This window comes from Pristiophorus japonicus, chromosome 21, assembly GCF_044704955.1.
Source record: "Pristiophorus japonicus isolate sPriJap1 chromosome 21, sPriJap1.hap1, whole genome shotgun sequence".
NCBI classification, from domain to species: domain Eukaryota; kingdom Metazoa; phylum Chordata; class Chondrichthyes; family Pristiophoridae; genus Pristiophorus; species Pristiophorus japonicus.
Genome location: NC_091997.1, coordinates 58,215,145 through 58,242,645, shown reverse-complemented (window position 1 = coordinate 58,242,645; position 27,501 = coordinate 58,215,145). Strand labels below are relative to the sequence as shown.

At 45.7% G+C, this 27,501-nt stretch overlaps 1 protein-coding gene across 3 annotated transcripts in view; it reads right to left on the bottom strand.

Annotated features, from left to right (window-relative positions):
• The window catches only part of maptb (microtubule-associated protein tau b), a 677,874-nt gene that overhangs the window by 529,129 nt on the left and 121,244 nt on the right, over positions 1-27,501 (bottom strand). Inside the window, exon 1 of one of the 3 annotated variants that reach the window (XM_070864826.1) lies at positions 8,440-8,460. The exons of the other annotated variants lie outside the window; for them this stretch is intronic. The gene's annotated coding sequence lies outside the window, so the exon portion shown is untranslated. Of the gene's footprint in view, positions 1-8,439; positions 8,461-27,501 lie in introns of those variants that run through there. 3 annotated transcript variants of the gene reach the window in all.

Sequence of the window (27,501 nt, the reverse complement as noted above, 5' to 3'; positions counted from 1 at the left end):
ATCTCGTTATGTGGCTCGATGTCAAATGTTTGTTTGATAATGCTCCTGTGAAGCACTTTGGGATGTTTTACTGAGTTAAAGGTGCTATATAAATGCAAGTTGTTGTTCTTGTTGCTGAATATGAAGGGGAGGAAGTGATGATTCAATTGTACAGAGCCTTGGTTAGACCCCACCTGCAGTTTTGGCCACAGGAAGAGGGTATACTGGCCTTGAAGGAGAGGCAGCACAGATTCACCAGAAAGATTCAAATGCTTAGGGGGTTTATTTTTGACGACAGGTTGCATAAACTTGGCTTGTATTCCCTTGAGTGTAGACCTTTGAGGAGTGATCTAATTGAGGTGTTTAAAATGGTTAAAGAATTTGATAGGGTAGAAACTCTGGCCCCGCTATCGGTAGCCTTACCACCCACAACCGAGTTTTGCCGCCGGTTTCAGTTTCCACTTGGGCTGGAGTCGGCTGGAGGGGAGCTCCGCCGGGAATTGCCCGCCGACGTCCTCTGGCGGCCAAGTAGCGTAAGTGGCCTCCCGCCCACTGAGCTGCCAGATTGGTGCGGGCGGGAGTCAACGGGAGTCAGCGCCAGCAGGGGGAAGGACCGCTGCATGGAGGCTGTCCTTACCCCCACGGTCGGTATGAAGACATGCAAAAGATGGTTAGTGAACATTTTTTAAACATTTTTTTACAGCGACTTACCTGGATGGGATCCCCTGAAGGTGTTCCGGTGATTTATTTTTTTGCTAATGTTTTTTACTTTTCAGAGATCCCCCCTCCTTGGGCCCGACTCCATCCTCGGCGGCACTTGGGCAGCAAGAACCTTTGCCGCCAAGATTGGGAGCTCCTGTCCGTTCCCACCCAGATTGACGGCATAAGCCATTGTTTGGCTGCCGGGCAGTAATGCCACCTCTTTTAAAGGGGTCTTTCAGGCAAAATATCACCCGGTTTCTCAGCGGCCATTGGTGGGCCTTGGGCAGGCCTTGGGTGGGCCTTAGGACGGCAGTGGGGTGCACCTTGGATGGGCCTTAGGCAGGCATTGTGTCCGTCTTGGGCGGGCCATGGGTGAGCCTTGGGTGGGCCTTGGACGGGCCTTGGGTGGGCCTTGGGCGTGCTTTGCAGCTTATGGAAACCGGGGCCTGGTGGGGAAATCAAAAACAAGGGTAAAAGTTAGTCTTAGCCATTCAGGAGCGAAATCAGGAAATACATCTTCACATAAAGGGTAGCAGAAATCTGGAACCCAATCTCCCAAAAGGCTGGAGGTTAATTGAAATGAACAAGACTGAGATTGCTAGTTTCTGTCAGACCAATGTATAAAGGGATATGGGGCAACAGTAGGTAATTGGAGTTAAGCCTTGATCTGATGAAATGGTGGGCTTGTGAGTCGCAGCAGGGAGAGTGGACTGATGGGCCTGTGTGAGTGAGAGAGGTGAGGGGGTGTTTCACACTCAGCCAAATCCATCGGCTGAAAACCTTGCGTTTTTTGCCCTTCGCTCTCCAACAACTCAGTGTGTGTCCAAGTGAGTTTATCGGAGCCGTGAAATCATACCCTGCCACGTCAGGGGTGGATTATTGCTACACCAGCCCGTGTGTCACAGGAAACGCAAATATTAAAATCATATCACCTGACAATCCATCAGATTAATAGCAAAACACAGCACCCTGCAGTAAACAGATTTCAACCCACTCAGATCAAACCTCGAGCACCTCACTGTAACACCCTGATATACCCCACACCCCACACTGTAACACTCTGATGTACCCCACACCCCTCAGTGTGATATACCCCACACCCCTCACTGTAACACTCTGATCTATCCCACACCCCTCAATGTAACACTCTGATATACCCCACACCCCACACTGTAACACTCTGATATACCCCACACCCCTCACTGTGATATACCCTACACCCCTCACTGTAACACTCTGATATACCCCACACTCCTCACTGTGATATACCCCACACCCCTCACTGTAACACTCTGATATACTCCACACCCCTCACTGTAACACTCTGATATACCCCACACCCCTCACTATAACACTGATATAACTCATACCCCTCACTGTAGCATTCTGATATACTCCACACCCCTCACTGTAACACTCTGATATACCCCACACCCATCACTGTAACACTCTGATATACCCCACACCCCTCATTGTAACACTCTGATATACCCCACACCCCACACTGTAACACTCTGATAGACCCCACACCCCTCACGATAACACTCTGATATACCCCACACCCCTCAATGTAACACTCTGATATAACCCACACCCCTCACTGTAACATTCTGATATACCTCACACCCTCACTGTAACACTCTGATATACCCCACACCCCTCACTGTGATATACCCCACACCCCTTACTGTAACACTCTGATATACCCCACACCCCTCACTGTGATATACTCCACACCCCTCACTGTAACACTCTGATATACTCCACACCCCTCACTGTAACACTCTGATATACCCCACACCCCTCACTGTAACACTGATATAATTCATACCCCTCACTGTAACACTCTGATATACTCCACACCCCTCACTGTAACACTCTGATATACCCCACACCCATCACTGTAACACTCTGATATACCCCACACCCCTCACTGTAACACTTATATAACTCATACCCCTCACTGTAACACTCTGATATACCCCACACCCCTCACTGTAACACTCTGATATACCCCACACCCTACACTGTAACACTCTGATATACCCCACACCCCTCACTGTGATATACTCCACACCCCTCACTATAACACTGATATAACTCATACCCCTCACTGTAACACTCTGATATACCCCACACCCCTCACTGTAATACTCTGATATACCCTACACCCTACACTGTAACACTCTGATATACCCCACACCCCTCACTGTGATATACTCCACACCCCTCACTGTAACACTCTGATATACTCCACACCCCTCACTGTAACACTCTGATATACCCCACACCCCTCACTGTAACACTGATATAACTCATACCCCTCACTGTAACACTCTGATATACCCCACACCCCTCACTGTAACACTCTGATATACTCCACACCCCTCACTGTAACACTCTGATATACCACACACCCCTCACTGTAACACTCTGATATACCCCACACCCCTCACTGTAACACTGATATAACTCATACCCCTCACTGTAACACTCTGATATACCCCAAACCCCTCACTGTAACACTCTAATATACCCAACACCCCTCACTGTAACTGTTGTGTATGCAATAACTCAATAGACTGAATACTGTAAAGTCCGAACAGGTACAAACCTGGCTCTACTTTATTAGAGCCCAAAGTGATTACATTACAAGATGGTTGGCCTTTTATACCTGGGTCGCACTCACGAGCGCACAGCCCAATGACCTCCGACAATGGCGCCACCTGGTGGCTAGTAAACCCAAGCATACATACATGACAGTAACACTTTCCGTTATACCCTACACTCTCACTGTAACACTCTGATATGTCACTGAACCAACCAGGGGGCAGGCTATCTTTGATTAATAAACAATCTCCCAGTAAAGGATCCCCATGGAATGAGTGACCATAGTATGGTTGAACTTCAAATTTAGATGGAGGGCGAGAAAGTTGGATCTCTAACCAGCATACTAAGCTTAAATAAAGGAGTCTACAAAGGTATGAGGGCAGAGTTGGCTAAAGTGGACTGGGAAAATAGATTCAAGTGTAGGACGGTTGATGAACAGTGGTGTACATTTAAGGAGATATTTCATAACTCTCAAGAAAAATATATTCCAGTGAGGAGGAAAGGGTGTAAAAGAAAAGATAGCCATCCGTGGCTAACTAAAGAAATAAAGGACGGAATCCAATTAAAAACAAGGGCATACAAAGTGGTCAAAACTAGTGGGAGGACAGAAGATTGGGAAGCTTTTAAAAGCCAGTAAAAGGATGACTAAAAAAATGAATAAGAAAGGAAAGATAGACTTTGAAAGTAAACTAGCATGAAATATAAAAACAGATAGCAAGAGTTTCTATAGGTATATAAAAAGGAAAAGAGTGGCTAAAGTAAATGTTGGTCCCTTAGAGGACGAGACCGGGGAATTAGTAATGGGGAACATGGATATGGCAGAAACTCTGAACAAATATTTTGTATCAATCTTTACAGTAGAGGACACTAACAATATCCCAACAGTGGATAGTCAAGGGGCTATAGAGGGGGAGGAACTTAACACAATCACAATCACTAAGGAGGTGGTTCTCAGTAAGATAATGGGACTAAAGGCAGATAAATCCCCTGGACCTGATGGCTTGCATCCTAGGGTCTTAAGAGAAGTAGCGGCAGGGATAGTGGATACATTGGTTGTAATTTACCAAAATTCCCTGGATTCTGGGGAGGTCCCAGCAGATTGGAAAACTGCAAATGTAATGCCCCTATTTAAAAAAGGAGACAGACAAAAAGCAGGGAACTCTAGACCAGTTAGCCTAACATCTGCGGTTGGGAAAATGTTGGAGTCCGTTATTAAAGAAGCAGTAGCAGGACATTTGGAAAAGCATAATTCAATCAGACAGAGTCAGCATGGATTTATGATGGGGAAGTCATGTTTGACAAATTTGCTGGAATTCTTTGAGGATGTAACGAACAGGGTGGATAAAGGGGAACCAGTGGATGTTGTGTATTTGGACTTCCAGAAGGCATTTGAGAAGGTGTCACATAAAAGGTTACTGTACAAGATAAAAGTGTATGGGGTTGGGGGTAACATATTAGCATATTTGAGGATTGGCTAACCAACAGAAAACAGAGAGTCGGGATAAATGGTTCATTCTCGGGTCGGCAATCAGTAACTAGTGGGGGTGCCGCAGGGATCAGTGCTGGGACCCCAACTATTTACAATCTATATTAACGACTTGTAAGAAGGGACCGAGTGTAACGTAGCCAAGTTTACTGATGATACAAAGATCGGGGGAAAAACAATGTGTGAGGAGGACACACAAAAAACCTGCAAAAGGATATAGACAGACTAAGTGAGTGGGCAAAAATTTGGCAGATGGAGTATAATGTTGGAAAGTATGAGGTCATGCACTTTGGCAGAAAATATCATAGAGCAAGTTATTATTTAAATGGAGAAAAATTGCGAAGTGCTGCAGTACAGCGGGACCTGGGGGTCCTGTTGCATGAAACACAAAAGGTTAGTATGCAGGTACAGCAAGTGATCAGGAAGGCCAATGGAATCTTGGTCTTTATTGCAAATGGGATAGAGTATTAAAGCAGGGAAGTCTTGCTATAGTTATATAGGGAATTGGTGTGGTCACACCTGGAATACTGCGTGCAGTTTTGGTTTCCATATTTAAGAAAGGATATAGTTGCTTTGGTGGCAGTTCAGAGAAGGTTCACTAGGAAAGGTTGAGTAGGTTGGACCTCTACTCATTGGAATTCAGGAGAATGAGTGGTGATCTTATCGAAACTTATAAGATTATGAGGGGGCTTGACAAGGTGGATGCAGACGATGTTTCCACTGATAGGGGAGATGAGAACAAGGCGGCATAATCTTAGTATAAGGGGCCGCCCATTAAAAACTGAGATGAGAAGGAATTTTTTCTCTCAGAGGGCTGTAAATCTGTGGTATTCGCTGCCTCAGAGAGCTGTGGAAGCTGGGTCATTGAATAAATTTAAGACAGAGACAGACAGTTTCTTAATCGATAAGGGAATAAGGTGTTATGGGGTGTGGGCAGGGAAATGGACCTGTGTCCATGATCGGATCAGCCATGATCGTATTAAATGGCAGAGCAGGCTCAAGGGGCCGTATGGCCAACTCCTGCTCCTATTTTTTATGTTCTCATGTTCTTATACCCTACACCCCTCACTGTAACATTCTGATATACCCCACACCCTCACTGTAACATTCTGATATACCCCACACCACTCACTGTAACACTCTGTTATACCCTACACCCCTCACTGTAACATTTTGATATAACCCACACCATCACTGTAACACTCTGATATACGGAACACCCCTCACTGTAACATTCTGATATACCCCACACCCCTCACTGTAACATTCTGATATACCCCACACTACTCACTGTAACATTCTGATATACCCCTCACCCCTCACTGTAATAATCTGACATATCCCACACCCTTCACTGTAACACTCTGATATAACCCTTCACTGTAACACTCTGATATACTCCACACCCCTCACTGTTACGCTCTGATAAAACCCAAACCCCTTAATGTAACACTCTCCGATATATCCCACACCCCTCACTGTAACACTCTCCGATATACCCCACACCCCTCACTGTTACACTCTGATATACCCATTACCCTCACTGTAACATGAGCGGTTTGTGGTCAGTTTCAAGCTCGAACCAGAGTCCAAATAGGTATTGGCGCATTTTCTTAACCCCGTATACGCATGCTAATGCTTTTTTCTCAACCGTACTGTAGTCTTTTTCAGCCTTAGATAAAATTCTGGATGCAGTTTGTCTGACACACTGGCTTGCTGCAACACACAATCGACCCCGTGCGAAGATGCATCACAAGCTAGTACTAAACATTTACATGGGTCATACAATACAAGTAACTTGTTAGAACTTAGCAGGTTTCTGGATTTATTAAAGGCTGTCTCTTGAGACTTACCTCAAACCCAGTCGTCACCCTTGCGTAGCAATAAATGCAAAGGTTCCAGCAAAGTGCTCAACCCCGATGGAAAATTACCAAAATAGTTGAGGAGTTCCAGGAACGAACGCAGCTCCGTCACATTCTGTGGTCTGGGTGCATTCTTGATGTCCTCTGTCTTGTAGTCCGTGGGTCTGATGCTGTCCGCCGCAACCTTTCTCCCCAAAAATTCGACCTCTGGTGCCAGGAAAACACACTTGGAGCCTTTCAGCTGAGTCCCACTCTGTCCATTCGCTTTAGAACCTCTTCCCGGTTCTGCAAGTGTTCGGTGGCGTTGCGACCAGTGATCAGGATGTTGACTCCTATGGACTGGAGGGTAGCTAATGTAACACCATCTATGCTTCCTGTCTGCCAACCAGTTCTCTATCCACGTCAGTACATTACCCCCAATACCATGTGCTTTGATTTTGCAGACCAATCTCTTGTGTGGGACCTTGTCAAAAGCCTTTTGAAAGTCCAAATACACCACATCCTCTGGTTCTCCCTTATCCACTCTACTAGTTGCATCCTCAAAAAATTCCAGAAGATTTGTCAAGCATGATTTCCCTTTCATAAATCCATGCTGACTTGGACCGATCCTGTCACTGCTTTCCAAATGCGCTGCTATTTCATCCTTAATAATTGATTCCAACATTTTCCCCAATACTGATGTCAGGCTGACCGGTCTATAATTACCCGCTTTCTCTCTCCCTCCCTTTTTAAAATGTGGTGTTACATTAGCTACCCTCCAGTCCATAGGAGTCAACATCCTGAACCTGGGTGTCATGGTTCATCAGTCATTGAAAGTTGGCATACAGGTACAACAGGCGGTGAAGAAGGCAAATGGTATGTTGGCCTTCATAGCTAGGGGATTTGAGTATAGGAGCAGGGAGGTCTTACTGCAGTTATACAGGGCCTTGGTGAGGCCTCACCTGGAATATTGTGTTCAGTTTTGATCTCCTAATCTGAGGAAGGACATTCTTGCTATTGAGGGAGTGCAGCGAAGGTTCACCAGACTGATTCCCGGGATGGCAGGACTGACATATGAGGAGAGGCTGGATCAACTGGGCCTTTATACATTGGAGTTTAGAAGGATGAGAGGGGATCTCATAGAAACATATAAGATTCTGATGGGATGGGACAGGTTAGATGTGGGTTGAATGTTCCCGATGTTGGGGAAGTCCAAACCAGGGGACACAGTCTTCGGATAAGGGGTAGGCCATTTAGGACTGAGATGAGGAGAAACTTCTTCACTCAGAGAGTTGTTAACCTGTGGAATTCCCTGCCGCAGAGAGTTGTTGATGCCAGTTCATTGGATATATTCAAGAGGGAGTTAGATATGGCCCTTACGGCTAAAGGGATCAAGGGGTATGGCGAGAAAGCAGGAAAGGGGTACTGAGGGAATGATCAGCCATGATCTCATTGAATAGTGGTGCAGGTTCGAAGGGCCGAATGGCCTACTCCTGCACCTATGTTTCTATGTTTCTATGTCTTGAAACACCGCAGAGCGCGGAACCGATTTCAGCAGACTCTCCATGTTCCTCTGGAAGATGGCCGCAGCCGAGCGAATCCCAAAAGGGTATCTCTGGTATATGAGCAGTCCTTTGTGCGTGTTGATGCACGTCAATTTTTTCGAAGGTTCAGTCACATATACTGGTTGTAGTTCAAGGGATCATCTTGGTCATCCTACTATTATTAGTCTGTAAGAAGTGTAACTTACGTAAGAGGTAGGTCCTAGCCCGTACTATGGTTAAAACTCTAGAAAATACTATAGTTAAAACTCAGGCCTACCCGGTCTAGTTGGCGTAGCACCTCTTCCAGATTGTGGAGGTGTTCCTCGGTGTCTCGACCTGTGATGTGGATGCTGTCCTGGAATACGATCGTTACCGGAATGGATTTAAGCAGGCTTTCCATGTTTCTTTGAAAAATCGCAGCCACTGATCGAATGCCAAACGGGCACCTGTTATAAACGAACAGTCCCTTGTGCGTGGTGATGGTGGTCAGTAGATTCGTCGGCCAGTTCCGGGGTCACATAGGCTGAAGTGAGGTCCAACTTGGTGAACCACTTGCCGCCTGCCAGCGTGGCGAAGAGGTCCTCCGCTCTTGGGAGCGAGTATTGATCTTGTAGGGACACCCGATTGATGGTGGCCTTGTAGTCATCCGCTTTTAGGATGGGAATGATGGGGCTCGCCCAGTCGCTGAATTCAACAGGCAGGATGATGCCCTCTCTCAACAGCCGGTCCAATTTGCTCTCGATCTTTTCCCGCATCACATACAGCAGCGCTCTGGCTTTGTGGTGCACTGGCCTTGCGTCCAGGGTGATGTGTATCACTACCTTAGTGCCTTTGAAAGTCCCGACGCCAGGTTGGAATAGTGAATAGAATTGTTGTAGGACTTGTGAGCACGAGCTTCGCTCCACAGATGACATTGCGTGAACATCCCCCCATTTCCAGTTCATCTCGGCTAACTAGCTCCTCCCCAACAGTGCGGGACCATTGCCCGGGACAATCCAGAGCGGCAGCCGGTTCACTAACCCATTGTGTGTGACAGCCAACATTGCACTGCCTAGCACCGGAATGATTTCTTTAGTGTAAGTCCGTAATTGTGTCTCAATACGTGCTAATTTGGGTCTACTGGCTTTAACTGGCCATAGCTTCTCAAATTGCTGAACGCCCATGAGTGACTGGCGGGCCCCAGTGTCCAGCTCCATGCGTACTGGGATACCGTTTAATAAAACGCTCATCATCATCGGTGGCGTTTTGGTGTATGAACTGTGAATATTCGCCACATGAACCCGCTGAACCTCGGCGTCCATCGATTTGCCCCAAAAGTCATCCTGCCTCAAAGAACCCTCTTCTGGTCCATCCGCCTCATATATTAGTCTGGTTGCAGGCTTCCTGCACATTCGAGCTAAGTGGCCACTGAGATTGCTGTTCCTGCAGACAAACTGTTGAAATCTGCAAGATCTAGCTGAGTGTTTTCCCCCACACCTCCAGCATGAGTTAAAGTTTCCATTGTTGGGAACAAAGTGATTATGGCCAGGCATTCTGCGCTGACTGTCCCTTTGATTGCTCTTAAATACCCTATTAGTGGGTGTCAATGGCCCCATCCCGGGCCGCATTGTCCACTGTGATGGTGTGAATATCCGTTCAGCCTGCCATTGTCTCTGTTGAAGTCCAACTCTGGGGTCTATTGCTGCCTGGGGTGTGTCGGACTGCCCCTGCCTGCCTGCAGAGCTCTGAGTCGCATTGATGATGTTGACTTCCTGATCCATCGCCGCGTTAGAGGCAGAATTGCACGCATATATTATTTCCGTCTCTTCCTCCCCCGCCATGAAAGTTTGAGCTATCAACGCTGCCGCTTCCAAGGTCAAATCCTTGTTCTCAATTAATTTGGGGAAAATTCCCGCATGACCGATGCCCTCGATAAAGAAGTCCCTTAGCATCTCCTCCCTGCAGGCGTCTGTGAACTTACAGAGGCTGGCCAAACGCCGGAGGTCCGCTACAAAGTCCAGTATTCTCTGTCCTTCACGACGTCGGTGGGTGTAGAATCTGTGTCGGGCCATATGTATGCTACTCGCCGGTTTGAGGTGCTCCTCGATCAATTTGCTAAGTTCTTCAAAGGTTTTGTCTGCCAGCTTTTCGGGTGCTAGTAAGTCCTTCATGAGCGCGTAAGTCTTTGGTCCGCAGCTGGTCAGGAGATGAGCCCTTCGCTTGTCGGCCGCTGCATCCCCCAGCCATTCTTTCATAACGAAGCTTTGCTGAAGCCTCTTGACAAAATCGTCCCAGTCTTTCCCAACACAATACCGTACCTCTGTGCTACCGATGGCCATTCTCGTGGGTCGTGAATTCCCGTTTCTCGTCGCCAATGTAAAGTCCTTACTCTACAGTATGACACCACACGAGGCACATTCTGGGGACAAGGTCACTTTGTGACCTTAACTCTTTATTCACAGGACTCCAAGGATGATGACCCTGCATGAGACCTCCCTTTTTATACCTGTGTGATCAGGTATGGAGTGTCTCCCACAAGTTCACCCCTTGTGATCAAGGTGTGCATCTAGGTTGAGTGTATACAGTAATATAGTGGTGTTACATTGTGGTTACATACATGACAATACACACTACCCTCACCGACCCTCTTGGTTACTGCTATGGCTTGAATAAGGAATCTGACCAGATACTGTAAGCTCAAAGTAATGTGTGACCGTAGTCCTTTATTGCAGGTCTCCAGGGTGCCTCTCCAGCCTGTGAGGCCTCCTTATGTACAGGTGCTCCCAAGGGATTGTGGGATCCATTGGGACTCCAGGGGATGAGCTCTCTGGTGGTTAAACAAGGTATTTACAGGTTTACATATATAACAGTTACCTCCTCAAAAAATTCAATCAGGTTAGTCAAAGACGATCTTCCCTTAACAAATCTGTGCTGACTGTCTCTAATTAATCCTTGCCTTTCCAAATATAGATTTATCCTGTCTTTCAGGAACTTTTCCAAAATTTTCCCACCACTGACATTAGGCTGACAGGCCTGTAATTACTCGGCCTATCCCTTTCTCCCTTCTTAAACAAGGGTACTACATTAGCAGTCCTCCAATCCTCCGGCACCATGCTCAGATCCAAAGAGGACTCGAAAATAATGGTCAAGGCCTCTGCTATTTCCTCTTTTACTTCGCTCAACAGTCTGGGATGCATTTCATTCGGGCCTGGGGACTTATCTACTTTCAAAGCTGCTAAACCCCTTAATACTTCCTCTCTCACTATATTTATTTCATCCAGAATATCACACTCCTCCTCGATTGCATTATCTGCATTGCCCCTTTCCTTTGTAAAACAGATGCAAAGTATTCATTAAGAACCCGACCAACATCTTCCGCCTTCACATAAAGATTACCCTCATGGTCTCTAATAACCCTACCTTTTCCTTAGTTACCCTCTTACTCTTAATATATTTATATAACATCTTAGGGTTTTCCTGAATTTTACTGGCCATGAATTTCTCGTGCTCTCTCTTAGCATTACTAATATCCCTTTTAATTTTGCCTCTTAACTTTCTAAATTCATCTAAAGATTCTATATGATTTAGCCGTTGGTATATGACATAAGCGTCCCTCTTTTTCTTAATCCTCCCTGTAAGTCCCTGGATATCCAGGGAGCTCTAGAATTATTTTTCCCAGCCTTTTTCTTTAAGGGCACATGTTTGGCCTGAGTATTCCGGATCTCCGCCTTGAATGCCTCCCACTGTACCGACACTGATTTACCCACAAGTAGCTGTTTCCAGTCCACCATGGCCAAATCACTCCTTAACTTAGCAAAATTAGCTTTTCCCCAATTCAGGACTTTTATTCCAGGCCTATCCTTGTCCTTATCCACAATCAACTTGAATCTGACTGTGTTATGGTCACTGGCACCCAAGTGCTCTCCCACTAATACCCCTTCCACCTGCCCAGCTTAATTTCCCAAAACTAAATCCAAGACCGCCACCTCTCATGATGGGGTTGCGACATGCTGATTAAAAAAGTTCTCTTGAATGCATTTCAAAAATTACACACCCTCTACACCCTTCACACTAAATTTGTCCTAATCAATATTTGGATAGTTAAAATCCCCAATTATTACGACCCGATGGTTTTTGAACTTCACAGCAATTTGCCGACATATTTGCTCCTCTATCTCCCTCCCAGTGTTTGGAGGTCTATAATAACAGTGTGATCGCCCCTTTTATACTTTTCAATTCGACCCATATGGCCTCATTTGATGATCCTTCAAACATATCATCCCTTCTCACCGCTGTAATAGTTTCTTTAATCAGTACCGCAACCCACCTTCCCCCGCCCCCGCTTTTTTACCCCCCCTCTCTATCTTGTCTAAAAATCCTGTAAGCAGGAATATTGATCTGCCAAACCTGCCCCTCTTTCAGCCATGTCTCCGTAATGGCTATAATGTCATACGCCCAAGTGTCTACCTGTGGTCTTAGCTTATCTGCCTTATTCGCTCTACTCCTTGCATTAAAATATATACCATTTAGCACATGCTGACTGGTCTATAGATTGCTGCTTTCAGTCTCCGTCCTTTCTTGAATAGGGGCGTTACATTTGCAATTTTGCAATCCACTGGGATGTCTCCAGAATCCAGCTAATTTGGTAGATTACAACCAATGCATCCACTATCTCTGCAGCCACTTCTTTGAAGACATTAGGATACAAGCCATTAGGTCCAGGGAACTTGTCCATCTTTAGTCCCATTAGTTTACCAGTACCTTTCCTCGACTGATTGTTTTAACTTCCTCTCTCCCGAAATCATTCTCCAATATATCCATCACCCCTCACTATAACACACTCCAACATACCGCACAGCTTTGAATGTAACACTCTGATATACCACACACCCCTCACTGTAACACTCTGATATACCCCACACCCCTCACTGTAACACTCTGATATACCCCACACCCCTCACTATAACACTCTGATAAGCTCCACATCCCTCACTGTAAAACTTTGATATACCGCACACCCCTCACTGTAACACTCTGATAAACTCCACACCCCTCACTGTAACACTCTGATATACCCCACACCCCTCACTGTAACACATTGATATACCCCACACCCCTCACTGTAACACTCTGATATACCCCACACCCCTCACTGTAACACTCTGATATACCCTACACCCCTCACTGTAACACTCTGATATACACCTCACGCCTCACTGTAAAAATCTGATATACCACATCCCTCACTGTAACACTCTGATATACCACACACCCCTCACTGTAACACTCTGATATACCCCACACCACTCACTGTAACACGCTGATATACCCCACACCCCTCATTGTAACACTCTGATATACGCCACACCACTCATTGTGACACACTGATATACCCCACACACCTCACTGTGACACTCTGATATACCCCACACCCCTCACTGTAACTCAATGATATACCAGACACCCCTCACTGTAACACTTTGATATACTTCACACCCTTCACTGTAAAAATCTGATATACCATACACCCCTCACTGTAACACTCTGATATATTCCACACCTCTCACTGTAACACTCTGATATACCCCACACCCCTCACTGTAACACTCTGATATACCCTCCACCTCACTGTAACACTCTGATATACCCCACACCCCTCACTGTAACAACCCCTCACTGTAACACTGATATAACCCATACCCCTCACTGTAACACTCTGATATACCCCACACCCCTCACTGTAACACTCCGATATACCACACACCCCTCACTGTAACTCTCTGATATACCCCACACCCCTCACTGTTACACTTTGATATACCCCACACCCCTCACTGTAACACACTGATATAACACACACCGCTCACTGTAACACTCTGATATACCCCACACCCCTCACTGTAACACTCTGATATACCCCACACCCCTCACTGTAACACTCTGATATACCCTACACCCCTCACTGTAACACTCTGATATACCCCTCACGCCTCACTGTAAAAATCTGATATACCACACACCCCTCACTGTAACACTCTGATATACCCCACACCACTCACTGTAACACGCTGATATACCTCACACCCCTCATTGTAACACTCTGATATACGCCACACCACTCATTGTGACTCACTGATATACCCCACACACCTCAATGTGACACTCTGATATACCCCCACCCCTCACTGTAACTCTCTGATATAGCACACACCCCTCACTGTTACACTTTGATATACCCCACACCCCTCACTGTAACACTCTGATATAACACGCACCGCTCACTGTAACACTCTGATATACCCCACACCCTCACTGTAACACTCTAATATACCCCACACCTCTCACTGTAACACTCTGATATAGCCCACACTTCACACTGATATACTCCACATTCCTCAGTGTAAAACTTTGATATACCTTACACACATCACTGTAAAAATTTGATATACCCCATATTCATCACTGTAACACTTTGATATACCCCACGCCCATCACTGTAACACTCTGATATACCCCACACCCTTCACTGCAACACTCTGATATATAGAACACACTTCACCGTAAAAATGTGATATACCCCACACCCTTCATTGTAAAAATGTGATATACCCTACACACCTCACTGTAATACTGATATACCACATACCTCTCATTGTAACACTCTGATTCACCCCACACTGTAACTCTCTGATACACCACACACCCCTCACTGTAACATGCTGATATACCCCACACCCCTCACTGTAACACTCTGATATACGCCACACCCTTGAGTGTAAAAATCTGATATACCCCACACTCCTCATTGTAACACGCTGATATACTCCACACCCCTCACTGTAACACTGATATAACCCACACCCCTCACTGTAACACTCTGATATACTCCATAGCCCTCATTTTAACACTCTGATATACCCCACACCGTTCAATGTAACACTCTGGTATATCCCACTCCCCTCACTGTAACTCTCTGATATACCACACACCCCTCACTGTAACGCTCTGATATACCGCACACTCCTCATTGTAACACACTGATATACTCCACACCCCTCACTGCAACACTGATATAACCCACACTCCTCACTATAATACTGTGATATACCCCATACCCCTCACTGTAACACTCTGATATACGCCACTACCCTCACTGTAACGCGCTGATATACCCAACACTCCTCACAGCAACACAGCGATATACCCCACATCCCTCACTGTAACACGCTGATATACCTCACACCCATCACTGTAACACTCTGATATACGCCACACCACTCATTGTGACACACTGATATACACCACACCCCTCTGTAACACTCTGATATACCCCACACCCCTCACTGTGACACTCTGATATACCCCACACCCCTCACTGTAACTCTCTGATATACCAGACACCCCTCACTGTAACACTCTGATATACCACGTACCCTTCACTGTAACACTGTTATACCCCACACGCCTCAACTGTAACACTCTGATATACAACACACTCCTCACTGTATCACTCTGATATACCCCACACCCTTCACTGTAAAAATCTGATAATCCACACACCCCTCACTGTAACACTCTGATATACCGCACACCCCTCACTGTAACAGTCTGATATACCCCACACCATCACTGTAACACTCTGATATACCCCACACCCCTCACTGTAACACTGATATAACCACTACTCCTCACTGTAACACTCTAATATACCCCACGCCCAACACTGTAATACTCTGATATATCCCACACCCTTCACTGCAACACTCTGATATATAGAACACACTTCACCGTAAAAATGTGATATACCCCACAACCTTCACTGTAAAAATGTGATATACCCTACACCCCTCACTGTAACACTCTGATATACCACACACATCTCATTGTAACACTCTGATTCACCCCACACTGTAATTCTCTGATACACCACAAAGCCCTCACTGTAACATGCTGATAAACCCCACACCCCTCACTGTAACACTCTGATCTACCCCTCACTCCTCAGTGTTACACTCTGATATACCCCTCACCCCTTAGTGTAACACTCTGATATACCCCACACACCTCACTGTTACACTCTGATATACAACACACCCCTCACTGTATCACTCTGATATACCCCACACCCTTCACTGTAACATTCTGATATACCACACACCCCTCACTGTAATGCGCTGATATACCCCACACAGCTCACTGTAACACTATGATATACACCACACCACTCACTGTGACATACTGATATACACCACACCACTCAGAGTAACACTCTGATATACCCCACACACCTCACTGTAATTATCTGATATCCCAGACACCCCTCACTGTAACACTCTGATATACCCCACGCCCATCACTGTAATACTCTGATATACCCCACACCCTTCACTGCAACACTCTGATATATAGAACACACTTCACCGTAAAAATGTGATATACCCCACAACCTTCACTGTAAAAATGTGATATACCCTACACCCCTCACTGTGACACTCTGATATACCACACACCTCTCATTGTAACACTCTGATTCACCCCACACTGTAACTCTCTGATACACCACACACCCCTCACTGTAACATGCTGATATACCCAACATCCCTCACTGTAACACTCTGATATACCCCTCACCCCTCAGTGTAACACTCTGATATACCCCTCACCCCTCAGTGTAACACTCTGAAATACACCACACCTCTCACTATAACACTCTGATATACCACTCACCCCTCAGTGTAACACTCTGATATACCCCACACCCCTCACTGTAACTCTCTGATATACCCCACACGCCTCACTGTAACACTCTGATATACGCCACACCACTCACTATGACACTCGAATATACTCCACAAGCCTCACTGTAACATACTGATATACCCCACTCCTCTCATTTTAACACTGATATAACAACACACCCCTTACTGAAACACTCTGATATACTCCATATGCTTCATTGTAAAAGTATGATATACTCCACACCCCTCAGTGTAACACTATGGTATACCCTACACCGCTAATTGTAACACAGTGATATACCGCACACCCCTCACTGTGACTCTCTGATATAGCCCACACCCCGCAGTGTAACACTCCAATATACCCCACATCCCTCACTGTAACACTCTGATATACCCCACACCTCTCACTGTGACACTCTGATATACCCCACACCCCTCATTGTAACTCTCTGATATACTCCACACCCCTCACTGTAACTCTCTGATATACAACACACCCCTCACTGTAACACAGTGATATACCCCACACCCCTCACTGTGACTCTCTGATATACCCCACACCCCTCACTGTAACACTCTGATGTACCATACACCCTTCATAGTAAAAATCTGATACGCCCCCATCACTCAGTGTAACACTCTGATGTACCCCACAGTCCACACTAACACGCTGATATACCCCACACTCCGCACTGGAACACAGAGATATATCCCACACCCCTCACTGCACCATCTGATATACGCCTCACCATTCACTGTGACACTCGAATATCCATCACACCCGTCACTGCAACACTTTGATATTCCAGACACCTCTCATTGTAACATTGATATACCCCACACCCCTCACTGTAACACTCTGATATACCCCACACCCTTCACAATAACACTCTGATATACCCCACAGCCCTCTCTGTAAGACTCTAATATACCCCACAGCCCTCTCTGTAACATTCTGATATATCCCTCACTAGTCACTATAAAACTCTGATATACCCCACACCCCTCATTGTAACACTCTTATATACCCCTCACCACTTACTGTAACCCTCTGATGTACCCCACACCCCTCACTGTAGCACTCTGATATACCACCCACCTCTCATTATAACACTCTGATATACCCCACACTCATCACTGTAATACTGATATAACCTACACCCCTCACTGTAAAAATCTGATACACCCCCATCACACAGTGTAACACTCTGATGTACCCCACAGTCCACACTAACACGCTGATATACCCCACACTCCGCACTGGAACACAGAGATATATCCCACCCCCTCACTGCACCATCTGATATACGCCGCACCATTCACTGTGACACTCGAATATCCACCACACCCGTCACTGCAACACTTTGATATTCCAGACACCTCTCATTGTAACACTGATATACCCCACACGCCTCACTGTAACACTCTGATATACCCCACACCCTTCACAGTAACACTCTGATATACCCCACACCTTCACTGTAACACTCTGATATACCCTGCAACCCTCACTTTTATACGCTGATATCCCCCACACCCCTCACTGTAACACTCTGATATACCACACATCTCATTGTAATACTCTGATAAACCCCACACTGTAACACTCTGATATACCCGGCACCCCTCACTCTAACCCTCTGATATACAACACACCCCTCACTGTAACACTGATATACCACACACCCCTCACTGTAACACTCTGATATACCTCACACCTCTCATTTTAACACTCTGATATACTCCACATTCCTCACTGGAACATCCTGAAATATACCCCACACTGTAACACTCTGATATATCCACACCTCTTATTGTAACACATATAACGCACACCCCTCACTGTAACACTCTGATATACCTCACACCCCTCACTTTAACACTCTCATATACCCCACAGCCCTCTCTATAACACTGATATAACCGATACCCCTCACTGTAACACTCTGATATAACACACACCGCTCACTGTAACACTGTGATATAACCCATACCCCTCACTGTAACACTCTGATGTACCACCCACCTCTCATTGTAACACTCTGATATAGCACCCACTGTAACACTCTTATATACCCCTCACCACTCACTGTAACTCTGATGTACCCCACACCCGTCACTGTAACACTCTGATATACCCCACACCCCTCACTGTAACACTCTGATATACCCCACACCCCTCACTGTAACACTGATATAACCCATACCCCTCACTGTAACACTCTGATATAACCCATACCCCTCACTGTAACACTCTGATATACCCTACACCCCTCACTGTAACACTCTGATATACGCTACACCACTCACTGTAACACTCTGATATACTCTACACCCCTCACTGTAACACTCTGATATGCCCTACACCCCTCACTGTAACACTCTGATATGCCCTACACCCCTCACTGTAACACTCTGATATACCTCACACCTCTCATTTTAACACTCGGATATACCCCATATCTCAGATTTTAACACTGTGACATCCTGAAATATACCCCACACTGTAACACTCTGATATATCCACACCTCTCATTCTAGCACTCTGATATACCCTACACTGTAACACTCTGATTTACCCCACACCCCTCATTGTAACTCTCTGATATATCCCACATCTCAGATTTTAACACTCTGATATACCCCACACCCTTCGCTGTAAAAATCTGATATACCCCACACCCCTCACTATAACATTCTGATGTACCCTACACCCCTCACTGTAACACTGTGATATACCTCACACCTCTCATTGTAACACGCTGATATACCTCACACCTCTCATTGTAACACTCTGATATACCTCACACCCCCTCACTGCAACTCTCTGATATACCCCACATCCATCACTGTAACACTGATATAACGCACACCCCTCACTGTAATACTCAGCTATATACCCCGCACTCTACACTGTAAAAATCAGATACAGCCCACACCCCTCAATGTAACACTCTGATATACCCAACATCACTCACTGTAACTCTCTGATATTCCCCACACACCTCACTGTAACACTCTGATATACCCCACACCCCTCAGTGTAACACTCTTGTATAGCAAACACCCCTCCATGTAACACTCTGATATACCCTACACTTCTCACTAACACGCTGATATACCCCACATTCCTCACTGTAACACAGCGATATACCCCACACCCCTCACTGTAACACTCTGATATACGCCACACCACTCACTGTGACACTCTGATGTACCACATACCCGTCACTGTAACACTCTGATATACCACACACCTCTCATTGTAAAAATCTGATATACCGCACACCCCTCACTGTAACACTGTGATATACCTCACACCTCTCATTGTAACACTCTGATATACGCCACACCCCTCACTGTAACACTTTGATATACGCCACACCACTCACTGTGACACTCGAATATACTCCACAAGCGTCACTTTAACACCCTGATATACGCCACACCACACACTGTAAGACTTTGATATACCCCACACCCCGATTTGTAACTCTTTGATATACCCCACATCCCTCACAGTAACACACCGATATACCCCACGCCTCTCATTTTAACACTCTGATATACTCCACATTCCTCACTGCAACACTCTGATATACCCTACACCCCTCACTGTACACTCGGATAATACCCTACACTCCTCACTAATACTCTGATATCCCCCACACCCCTCACTGTAACACTCTGATATACGCCGCACCACTCATTATAACACTCGTATACCCCACATTGTTACACTCAGATATACCCCACACCCTTAACTGTAAAAATCTGATATACCCCACACCCATCACTGTAACACTCTGATATACGCCACCACCCTCACTGTAACACTATGATGTACCCCACAATCCTCACTGTAACTCTATGATGTACCCCACAATCCTCATTGTAACACTCTGATATACCCCAGACCCTTCATTGCAAAAATCTGATAGACCCCACACCCCTCACTGTAACACTCTGATATACGCCACCCCACTCACTGTAACACTATGATATACCCCACAATCCTCACTGTAACACTATAATATACCCCACACCCCTCACTGTAACACTCTGATATACGCCACACTACTCACTGTAACACTCTGATGTACCCCACACCCATCATTGTAACACTCTGATATACCCCACACAGTAACTCTGATATACCTCACACCCCTCACTGTAACTCTTTGATATACCCTACACCCCTCACTATAACCCTCTGATGTACACCACACCCCTCACAATAACATTCTGATATACGCCACCCCCCTCACTGTAATACTCTGATTTACCCCACACCCCTCACTATAACCCTCTGATGTACCCGACACCTCTCACAGTAACACACTGCTATACCCCACACTCCTCAATGAGACACTCTGATGTACCATACACCCTTCATTGTAAAAATCTGATGCACCCCCATCACTCAGTGTAACACTCTGATGTACCCCACAGTCCACACTAACACGCTGATATACCACACACTCCGCACTGGAACACAGAGATATATCCCACACCCCTCACTGCACCATCTGATATACGCCTCACCATTCACTGTGACACTCGAATATCCACCACACCCCTCACTGCAACACTTTGATATTCCACACACCTCTCATTGTAACACTGATATACCCCACTCCCCTCACTGTAACACTCTGATATACGCTACACTCCTCACCCCTCATTAGTCACTATAAAACTCTGATATACCCCATACCCATCACTGTAACACTCTTATATACCCCTCACCACTTACTGTAACACTCTGATGTACACCACACCCCTCACTGTAACTCTCTGATATACCCCACACCCATCACTGTAACACTGATATAACCCACACCCCTCACTGTAATACTGTGATATACACCACACCCCTCACTGTAACACTGATATAACCCACACCCCTCACTTTCACACTCTGATATACCACACACCTCTCATTGTAACATTCTGATATACCCCACACCCCTCACTGTAACACTGCTATACGCCACATCCCTCACCATAGCACCTTGATATACCCCGCATCCCACACTGTAACACTCTGATATACCCCATTGCGTACACTGTAAAAATCTGATATACCCCACACCCCTCATTGTAACACTCTGATATACCACACACCTCTCATTGTAACACTCTGATATACCCCACACCCCTCACTGTAACTCTCTGGTATACCTCACACCCCTCACTGTAACACTATGATGTACCCAACACCCCTCACTGTAGTACATCAATATACCCCACACCGTCACTGTAACACTCTGATATACCCTGCAACCCTCACTTTAACATGCTGATATCCCCCACACCCCTCACTATTTCACTCTGATATACCACACACCCTTCACTGTAGCACACCAATATACCCAACACCCTCACTGTAACACTCTGATATACCACACATCTCATTGTAACACTCTGATATACCCGGCACCCCTCACTCTAACCCTCTAATATACAACACACCCCTCACTGTAACACACGATATACCCCACACCCTTCACTGTAACACTCTGATATACCACACACCCGTCACTGTAACATTCTGATATACCCCACACCCCTCATCGTAACACTCTGATATACACCACACCCCTCACTGTAACACTCTGATATACCTCACACCTCTCATTTTAACACTCTGATATACTCCACATTCCTCACTGTAACATCCTGAAATATACCCCACACTGTAACACTCTGATATATCCACACCTCTCATTGAAACACTCTGATATACCCCACACTGTAACACTCTGATATACCCCACACCCCTCACTGTAACACTGATATAACGCACATCCCTCACTGTAACACTGTGATATAACCCATACCCTTCAGTGTAACACTCTGATATACGCCACACCCCTCACTGTAACACTTTGATATACCCCTCACTAGTCACTATAAATCTCTGATATACCCCACACCCCTCACTGTAACACTCTTATATACCCCTCATCACTCACTGTAACACTCTGATGTACCCCACACCCCTCACTATAACACTCTGATATACCACCCACCTCTCATTGTAACACTCTGTTATACCCCACACTGTAACACTCTGATATACCCCACACCCCTCACAGTAACATTCTTATATAGCCCACACCCCTCACTTTAACTCTCTGATATACCCCACACCCATCACTGTAACACTGATATAACGCACATCCCTCACTGTAACACTGTGATATAACCCATACCCTTCAGTGTAACACTCTCATATACTCCACACCCCTCAGTGTAACACTCTGATATACGCCACACCCCTCACTGTAACACTTTGATATACCCCTCACTAGTCACTATAAATCTCTGATATACCCCACACCCCTCACTGTAATACTCTTATATACCCCTCACCACTCACTGTAACACTCTGATGTACCCCACACCCCTCACTATAACACTCTGATATACCACCCACCTCTCATTGTAACACTCTGTTATACCCCACACTGTAACACTCTGACATACCCCACACCCCTCACAGTAACATTCTTATATACCCCACACCCCTCACTTTAACTCTCTGATATACCCCACACCCATCACTGTAACACTGATATAACCCACATCCCTCACTGTAACACTGTGATATACACCACACCCCTCACTGTAACACTGATATAACCCACACCCCTCACTGTAACACTGCTATACGCCACATCCCTCACCATAGCACCTTGATATACCCCGCATCCCTCACTGTAACACTCTGATATACCCCATTGCGTACACTGTAAAAATCTGATATACTCCACACCCCTCATTGTAACACTCTGATATACCACACACCTCTCATTGTAACACTCTGATATACCCCTCACTAGTCACTATAAAACTCTGATATACCCCACACCCATCACTGTAACACTCTTATATACCCCTCACCACTTACTGTAACACTCTGATGTACACCACACCCCTCACTGTAACTCTCTGATATACCCCACACCCATCACTGTAACACTGATATAACCCACACCCCTCACTGTAATACTGTGATATACACCACACCCCTCACTGTAACACTGATATAACCCACACCCCTCACTTTCACACTCTGATATACCACACACCTCACATTGTAACATTCTGATATACCCCACACCCCTCACTGTAACACTGATATAACCCACACCCCTCACTTTCACACTCTGATATACCACACACCTCACATTGTAACATTCTGATATACCCCACACCCCTCACTGTAACACTGCTATGCGCCACATCCCTCACCATAGCACCTTGATATACCCCGCATCCCACACTGTAACACTCTGATATACCCCATTGCGTACACTGTAAAAATCTGATATACCCCATACCCCTCATTGTAACACTCTGATATACCACACACCTCTCATTGTAACACTCTGATATACTCCACACCCCTCACTGTAACTCTCTGGTATACCTCACACCCCTCACTGTAACACTATGATGTACCCAACACCCCTCACTGTAGTACATCAATATACCCCACACCGTCACTGTAACACTCTGATATACCCTGCAACCCACACTTTAACACGCTGATATCCCCCACACCCGTCACTCTGATATACCCCACACCCCTCACTATTTCACTCTGATATACCACACACCCTTCACTGTAGCACACCAATATACCCAACACCCTCACTGTAACACTCTGATATACCACACATCTCATTGTAACACTCTGATAAGCCCCACACTGTAACACTCTGATATACCCGGCACCCCTCACTCTAACCCTCTAATATACAACACACCCCTCATTGTAACACACGATATACCCCACACCCTTCACTGTAACACTCTGATATACCACACACCCGTCACTGTAACATTCTGATATACCCCACACCCCTCATCGTAACACTCTGATATACACCACACCCCTCACTGTAACACTCTGATATACCTCACACCTCTCATTTTAACACTCTGATATACTCCACATTCCTCACTGTAACATCCTGAAATATACCCCACACTATAACACTCTGATATATCCACACCTCTCATTGAAACACTCTGATATACCCCACACTGTAACACTCTGATATACCCCACACCCCTCACTGTAACACTGATATAACGCACATCCCTCACTGTAACACTATGATATAACCCACACCCTTCAGTGTAACACTCTCATATACTCCACACCCCTCAGTGTAACACTCTGATATACGCCACACCCCTCACTGTAACACTTTGATATACCCCTCACTAGTCACTATAAATCTCTGATATACCCCACACCCCTCACTGTAACACTCTTATATACCACTCACCACTCACTGTAACACTCTGATGTACCCCACACCCCTCACTATAGCACTCTGATATACCACCCACCTCTCATTGTAACACTCTGATATACTCCACACCCCTCACTGTAACTCTCTGGTATACCTCACACCCCTCACTGTAACACTATGATGTACCCAACACCCCTCACTGTAGTACATCAATATACCCCACACCGTCACTGTAACACTCTGATATACCCTGCAACCCTCACTTTAACACGCTGTAATCCCCCACACCCCTCACTCTGATATACCCCACACCCCTCACTATTTCACTCTGATATACCACACACCCTTCACTGTAGCACACCAATATACCCAACACCCTCACTGTAACACTCTGATATACCACACATCTCATTGTAACACTCTGATAAGCCCCACACTGTAACACTCTGATATACCCGGCACCCCTCACTCTAACCCTCTAATATACAACACACCCCTCATTGTAACACACGATATACCCCACACCCTTCACTGTAACACTCTGATATACCACACACCCGTCACTGTAACATTCTGATATACCCCACACCCCTCATCGTAACACTCTGATATACACCACACCCCTCACTGTAACACTCTGATATACCTCACACCTCTCATTTTAACACTCTGATATACTCCACATTCCTCACTGTAACATCCTGAAATATACCCCACACTGTAACACTCTGATATATCCACACCTCTCATTGAAACACTCTGATATACCCCACACTGTAACACTCTGATATACCCCACACCCCTCACTGTAATACTCTTATATACCCCTCATCACTCACTGTAACACTCTGATGTACCCCACAACCCTCACTGTAACACTGATATAACGCACATCCCTCACACCTCTCATTGTAACACTCTGATATACCCCACACCCCTCACTGTAACACTGATATAACGCACATCCCTCACTGTAACACTATGATATAACCCACACCCTTCAGTGTAACACTCTCATATACTCCATACCCCTCAGTGTAACACTCTGATATACGCCACACCCCTCACTATAACACTTTGATATACCCCTCACTAGTCACTATAAATCTCTGATATACCCCACACCCCTCACTGTAACACTCTTATATACCACTCACCACTCACTGTAACACTCTGATGTACCCCACACCCCTCACTATAGCACTCTGATATACCACCCACCTCTCATTGTAACACTCTGTTATACCCCACACTGTAACACTCTGATATACCCCACACCCCTCACAGTAACATTCTTATATACCCCACACCCCTCTCTTTAACTCTCTGATATACCCCACACCCATCACTGTAACACTGATATAACCCACATCCCTCACTGTAACACTGTGATATACACCACACCCCTCACTGTAACACTGATATAACCCACACCCCTCACTGTAACACTGCTATACGCCACATCCCTCACCATAGCACCTTGATATACCCCGCATCCCTCACTGTAACACTCTGATATACCCCATTGCGTACACTGTAAAAATCTGATATACTCCACACCCCTCATTGTAACACTCTGATATACCACACACCTCTCATTGTAACACTCTGATATATCCCACACCCTCACTGTAACTCTCTGGTATACCTCACACCCCTAACTCAATTATACCCCACACCCCTCACTATAATAGTCTGATATACCACACACCCTTCACTGTAGCACACCAATATACCCAACACCCTCACTGTAACACTCTGATATACCACACACCCGTCATTGTAACATTCTGATGTACCCAACACCCCTCACTGTAACACTCTGATATACGCCAAACCCATGACTGTAACACTCTGATATACCCTACACCCCTCACTGTAACTCTCTGATATAACCCACATCCCTCACTGTAACACTGATATAACCCACACCCATCACTGTAACACACTGATATACCCCACACTCCTCACTGTAACTCTCTGATATACCCCACACCCATCATTGTAACACTGATATAACCCACACCCCTCACTGTAACACAGATCTAACCCACACCCCTCACTGTAGCTCTCTGATATACCCCACACCCATCACTGTAACACTGATATAACCCACACCTCTCACTGTAACACTGTGATATACACCACACCCCTCACTTTCACACAGTGATTTGCCTGACACCTCTCATTGTAACACACAGATATATGCCAGATTGAAACACTCCGATATACCCCACACCCCTCACTACAACTCTGATATACCCCACACCCCTCACTGTAACACATATAACGCACAACCCTCACTATAACACTGTGATATAGCCCACACCCCTTAGTGTAACATCC